The sequence below is a fragment of the Bison bison genome, unplaced genomic scaffold (genome assembly GCF_000754665.1).
Source record: "Bison bison bison isolate TAMUID 2011002044 unplaced genomic scaffold, Bison_UMD1.0 scf7180017864456, whole genome shotgun sequence".
NCBI lineage: Eukaryota > Metazoa > Chordata > Mammalia > Artiodactyla > Bovidae > Bison > Bison bison.
Window position 1 is genome coordinate 27,812,767 of NW_011495018.1, and position 6,234 is coordinate 27,819,000.

A 6,234-nucleotide genomic window follows, 5' to 3' on the forward strand; every position below is an offset into this window, starting at 1 on the left:
TCTACCATCACCCATTACCAGGGCTGCAGCCTGTCTGGGTGGGAAGCTGCACGGGCCAGGGAAAGGAGGGGGAGGTGAGGAACAGCAGATGATTAAACCATCTTGTCATGCAGGTAAGAGACTATGTAATCCTCACCCTTTGGAAAGGGGGAAAAAAAAAATCCTTTCCTGCAGACAAGTCACCACAGAAACATACCCCGTCCCCAACCCCCCAGCCAGCCACACAGGGAAGCAAATTCTTACCACTTTTGACTGTAATGACATCTGGAATGTAAGGAGAGGTGGGAGGTTTAATTCCAGAAAAATTACAAGGTCCTTAAAAAGCCCTCACATGGAGGGCTCAGGCTAGCGTAAACAGGCTTTCTCCAGTTCAGTGGAGCAGTGAGCAGCTGACTCCGAGATTAGCTGCCTTCTCCACGGCCGTCCCATAGAAGGGATTTCTAAAGCTCAAAGAATTCTATGTTTAAATGATCACAATAGGCCGCTGCTATCAGATTTTAAAAATAAATGCAGCTTCACCATGAACCTGCTCCACTGAGAAAAGCCAGGCAGATCGATCTTCAGAAGAGATCAATTTTTACAGTGCTGGCAACTTGGTGGTGTGGGCTGCTCAAGGGTGGAGAGGGCTTGCTGCCGGGAGGCGCTTGGGTGGGTAGGGTTGTGGGGGCCTTGCCCAGAGAAGCCAGAGTCACCCCAGCTCCTGGTCCCCTCAGCCTCTCTCTAGCAAAATGTGTCCTCTGTTGATTGATCAGAGAGGAATGGCAGGAGATTTCTCCTGCCCTGTGTTGCAAAAAGAGCTTGTTTCCTTGAGACTTAAGAAATCCCCAGCTTCAGACAAGGGAAGGTGGGCCAGAGCATCCCTTGGCGTTCCAACCGAGCTCTGTTCTGGTGCCTGGCCTCCCGGGTTTTCAGAGAATGAATAAGAGACCGTCCAGTAGCTGACGGGTCCCAGGCCAGCTGCTTTTCACATCCCAGGAGGCAGCCCTTTCCAAACCCACCAAGGCATGTGAACAGACTGAAGGGGTTGCTCCAGCCCCTGGCCCTCAGTTCCCAGCCTTTATGGACCAAGCTGTGCCCAGGAGGCTGAGGCATGGCCCGCTTCGAAGGCGGTCTGGGGTGAAAGTCATTAACAAGGCCAGACATGAAAAGGTGCCCTGGGGTGGCTATGGACAGACCTGTGGGGACTTGCAAAACAAAAGGTGAGTGTTTTTAAACCACTGTGAGCTTGCTGCTCCCTGCAGCCTCCTTAGGCTTGTCTGTCTTACCCAGATGCCTTTGAAAGGAAGCAAAACAGAATTACAAGGGACCAGAAATCCCCCTTCTATCCGGCTGCAAATATGGCTCTAGCACATGAAAATATTTTTTTCCCTCCAAATAGTGCAGCACGGATTCCCTTCGAATAGTGCAGCATGAGTGTTATCTGAGGGGCAAAATGCCTGCTTTGAGGTCTTCGATTTGCTAACAGCTATGTGGAACTTGGACTCTAGCAGTGGATGATCTGTGAAATATTTTTGTCCTTTTACCACCAACTTAGGGAACTGTTTGAAAGGGCACCCCCCCTACCCCCGCCCAGGGCCTCGGCCAGCAGGCAGAAGCCACTTGCCTTCGTCTGATAACAGCCTCTGTGAATGTTCAGCTTTGCTTTTCAGCTAAAGACACAGAGACATTGTGGATGTCACAGGCTTTCATCTTCCCTCTGAGCCCTACCAAACCCTCCCGGGGCTCACAGGGTAGATGAGAGGAGCCTGAAAATCGCAGAGTTTGACAGCTCGCATTTGTAAAAACAAAATGCTTCTAAAAGTCCCCTTTCCTCTCTCCCTAGTACCCCCCTGCCGCCCCCCGCCGTGGAGGACAAAATTGGAAGCTAGAAGGGGGATGCTGGGTCTTTCCACTCCCAGGGAGTCTCAGTGGTGAGACTGGCTCTGGGCAAGACTGCATCTGAATGTGTAGAGGGAGGGCAGAGGGGTGGAGGCCAGAGGGCAGGCCAGGCCTGGGACAGGGGCCCCAGGATGTGTGCTCAGACCAGCTGTGGGAAAAACTCCTTCCCCTCCCCTCCTCCCAACCTCCCCCGTGCGGCTCCTTCTGGCTGGCTTCCCCGAGCCCAGGGCAGCACACCCTTTCCCCTTCACTCTCCCTTGGTTACTATGGAAACAAGGGTGTCATTGATGTGGGCTGAGCTGGGGAACATGTCGGCGCACAGCTGAGAGTCAGCGATTATGCTGGCGGGTAGAGATGTGCCAGGGTTAAGGTCCGCAGCTCCCAAACTGCGGGAAGGACGTGGTCCTGCCCCCTCCCTCCCTCCCGCTCACTTCTCTCTTTCCTGGCTTTTAACAAATTTCTTTTATTCCCCTCTGGGCTAAAGCCATGGCTATTTTTGCGCCACTCTGGGCCCCACCCTCGCTGTCGGCCGCTCCTTATCCGGCCTGGCCCGGAGGGTGACACCATGTCACCCTCGCCAGGACTCGTCCCTTGATTCCCGTCAGAGTTTGCTTTGATTTCTCTTTCCTTCTCAGGGGCCAGTTCTTACTTCCTTTTATTTTTAGCTCTGCACTCCATGTGGTTTCAGGGTTCAGTCTGCTCCATCGAAAAGTTTTTTTTTTTTTTTTTTTTAGTATCTTTTGAAAATGATAATCAAAGGAAGGGACATGGTATTTGGTCATGTGGAAAATTCAATGTATAATTTAGACGTCTGTCAAAAATCCGACAAATAAAATTTAGCTGAAACGAAGGCAGCCTGGAAAGCGTCGTGTCCTTTGCTAGAGAGGGGAGAGGGCTGCAGTGAGCTCGTCCTTTCAGAGGTCAGCATCTCTCAAGGTGCTTTCTGCAGGAGGGTGTGACATGAACGCCACCACCACCAATAAACATAACCCTTTATTAAGCCCTTCTCACAAAGCAGACCCTTCATCGATGTCATGGGGCAGTGTTAATCCCACTTTACAGCTAAGGAAAATGAGGTGCTGGCCTGGGTTAAGGCATTTGCCCAAGATCACAGAGTCATCAGTGCCAGTGGGCCGGGAACCCAGGTCTGAAGGCAGCAGTAAGCTGCCACCGGCCCCCCAGGACAAAGACAATAACACAATAATGGCTCATTGTCTCAGCCCCCAGCCTTCCAAGTCCACCCCAGGGGTCTTCTCTGATCAGTGCTGCTGGCGGGGGGTGTGGGGGTGGGTGGGTAGGGAAGGGGGGGTCCCCTGTCCCAACTGTTGTTGTCCTCTGTCCCCACGGCAGCACAATTATTTTGTTTTGGTGCCATCCTTTGCACAGACAGAAAAAAGGGAGAAATTAGGAAAATTGGGGCTGCAAGGATACTGGCAATTACCTAATACTATTTCCTTTTAGACAGGGTTCAGAGAAGGGAGGAGACTTGCCCAAAGCCACACAGTAGGAGGCAAAGTGGGTTCCGGTCCAGAGCTCTGCCCTCTGGAGAAGAGCTCGTCTTCCCCTCCGGCAGCCTCACTTCAGCAGCCTAGAGACATACCAGCCTGACTGGTCCCAAGGGCTGGCCTTTAAAGGCAAGCTGTTGGCAGAATAGAGGGGAGCTGGAGGCAGGAAGAGAGAGAAAGTCTAGTGTTGCCAGACAAATGGCAGGACACTCAGTTAAACTTGAATTGCAAATAAACAAAGAATCATTTTGAATATAAGTACATAGATCTGAGACATAATACTTATAAAAAAAAGTCACTGTTTACCTGAAATTCACATTTAACTGGCCATCCCAGTTGTGTTTGTGTTGTTTTGCTAAATCTGACAATTCTACCCAGAATGCCCTGCTCAATACAGCGACAGTGAGACAATTATACTGTGTTCCCTGGGACTCAGACCCAAAAATCTATCCTTGCCCATCCATAAATCAGCTGTGATCTTAGGCAAGTTGCTTCCTTTCTTGGAGTCCTGCCTCTTCATCTGTGAAATGGGACAAGAGTGGTAGGGAGATTGAAGAGAGATATAATGGCAACAGATGTAGATAGAAGGCAATAGCTAGCACATAGTAGGAACACTGTACCTCAGTTTCTTCCTGTAACATGAGGTAATCACCTACCTTGTTGAATCTCCAAGAAACTAAATGAAGTTATGAATGTCTGGTGCAGAGTAGGTACTAAATCATTGGTAGCTATTATAATAACAGGCAAAAATTCTGGAGTCTAGGCTTTCCCAGGCCTCCAAGAACCTCTGCCCTCCCACACAGCCCCCCACGTGTTGCAAGGGTCAGCAGCCTTCCCAGAGGTGCTGGCAGCCCCCTCCTCTCTCCAGGGGGCTCCCTGGGCCACCCCAGCCCCACCTCCTGCAATTAGATTTGTAAGTGGGAACAGGCTCTTGTCAGCGGCTCCTGATTGGCTCTGGGCAAAAACACAGTTTAGCGCTCAGTCAAGCTGCATTTCAGGGCCTCTGTCTCTCTCTCCCCCCCACCTCCCCCTTAATTGCAATCTGTTCAGTAATTTCCTTTTCCAACACTGCAGAACACGGAGAAGCTGCAGCATGGGAGCTGGGCAGGGAGGAGGGGAAGAGAGCTCCTGTTCCCTGCAGTGAACCTGCTGGTCCAGCACTGCGTCCTGTGTCATGTCCGTGCGTGCGTGCGTGCGTGCGTGTGCGTGTGCGTGTGCGTGTGTCCAGAACCAGACAGACACGAGCTTGTGGTGATACAGCCAACAACCAGGCCCCTGCAGGGTCAGACGAGGGCATCCACTTGTACCAAGCACTTGGCCGTTATCATTCATTTAATCCTTGCAACAACATTAATAACTATAGGTGTTATCACTCAGTTTGAGGCTAGGGCTCAGAGAACTGGATTCACTTGCTCAAGATCACAGCATGAGAATGGGGCAGGGTCACGATTTTCACCTGGGCTTGTTTGACTGCTGGGCCCCAAGCCCGTCTCATGAAACCTTTTCCCCTTTTGGCTTCTGAACTCAGAAAAGGAGCTGAGGACTCCGGCACAAAGGAGCAGGGAGAGGTTTCTTTTCCCAGGGTGAATAGCAGTGACCCAGGGACAAAAAGCCTTCAGTAAAGAAATGAAATATTAATGACAGAAAGGCAGAGAGCAAGCTGAGTCAAGGAGGGGCAAGGTTTGCAGGAGAACTCAGGTGGATACCTGAAGCTGAGACCTGCAAGGGTTGAGGTCAGAACTACCATTTAGATCAACAAACGACTCCTCCTGTTAGTCATTCACTGACTGGATCCTTCTGTACCCCACAGGGTAACCATTCCCACCCTTCTCTTCCAGTTGAGGAAACCAAGGCTCTCAGAGCGTAAGTCACTGGCCTAGAAACACACAGCTAGGAAATGGTTTAGCTGGGGTTCCCTTTAAATAGAAAGACCATTTTTCTCCAGGGCACCTTCTTGACTAAACACAGGAGCTGAGAACAGTGGGGAGCGGGGCTCCAGGAAACCAGGCCAAGGCCTACGTCTCTTTCTCTCACTTTGCCACCCACCTCTTTAAGATCCACAGGAAACTTCACAGAGCCCAGAGGTGGTTGCTGCTCTGAAGGCCACCAGCAGAGGGGGCAGGCGGTGGCCAGGCCCCGCCCTGACAACAAAGGAAAAAGGCTGGGGAGGCTGTGACCCTTTGGGCCTCGATTCTCCCCCAGGGCTCTGCAGCCCCCACCCAGTGCCCTGGCCCCGAAGGAGGAGAGACGGGCTGCAGCAAAGTGGTAGACGTCCCTGGAGCCCACTTAGATCACTGGAGGGCAAGAGAAAGGGCCGACTGCAGAGTCACACACAGACGCTGCCTCCCCCTTTCTTTGCCTTGTTAACAGAATGGGAATGCAAATTCCTAAGACTGGGCAAGGCTGGCACGTGGCTTCCACACACCCATTTGGGAAAGGATGCCCCCCTGACCCCACCAGGGTGCAAGTCTTGGCACTGGCTGAGGGCCCCTCAGCCGGGGTCAGTCATACTTATTACATCAGCCAGACCTCCCCCTGGACCAGGCTCTTAACACTCACATCGCCAATGCAGTCCCCAGTCTCTCCTGGACGACCTGCTCTGGTGAACTGGAGCCCACCAGCCTCCCTTGCTGCCGAGAAGGCAGAAGCCTGTGCCATCGCACCATCACTCCCAAGCCCCTCTGATTCTGTCTGGGGCCACAGAGCAAGCCTGGTTTGGGCTTTCGAATATGATCTGAGGCTTCCCCGGAGCTTCCAGATGACAGGGTCGAAGCAGTTTTCCTGCCTGGAAGCTACAGATGGAATTGGGAGAGAAATAGATAAGGAGCTTGGGTGTGCAAGCAGCAGCCCA

General features: G+C 52.1%; 1 long non-coding RNA gene across 2 annotated transcripts in view; it reads right to left on the bottom strand.

Annotated features, from left to right (window-relative positions):
• The window catches only part of LOC105002666, a 9,737-nt gene extending 9,443 nt beyond the window's left edge, over positions 1 to 294 (bottom strand). For both annotated transcript variants that reach the window (XR_827010.1, XR_827009.1), the window contains exon 1: positions 244 to 294. This is a non-coding gene — a long non-coding RNA (uncharacterized LOC105002666). The remainder of the gene's footprint in view (positions 1 to 243) is intronic.
• Between the last annotated feature and the right edge of the window lie 5,940 nt (positions 295 to 6,234).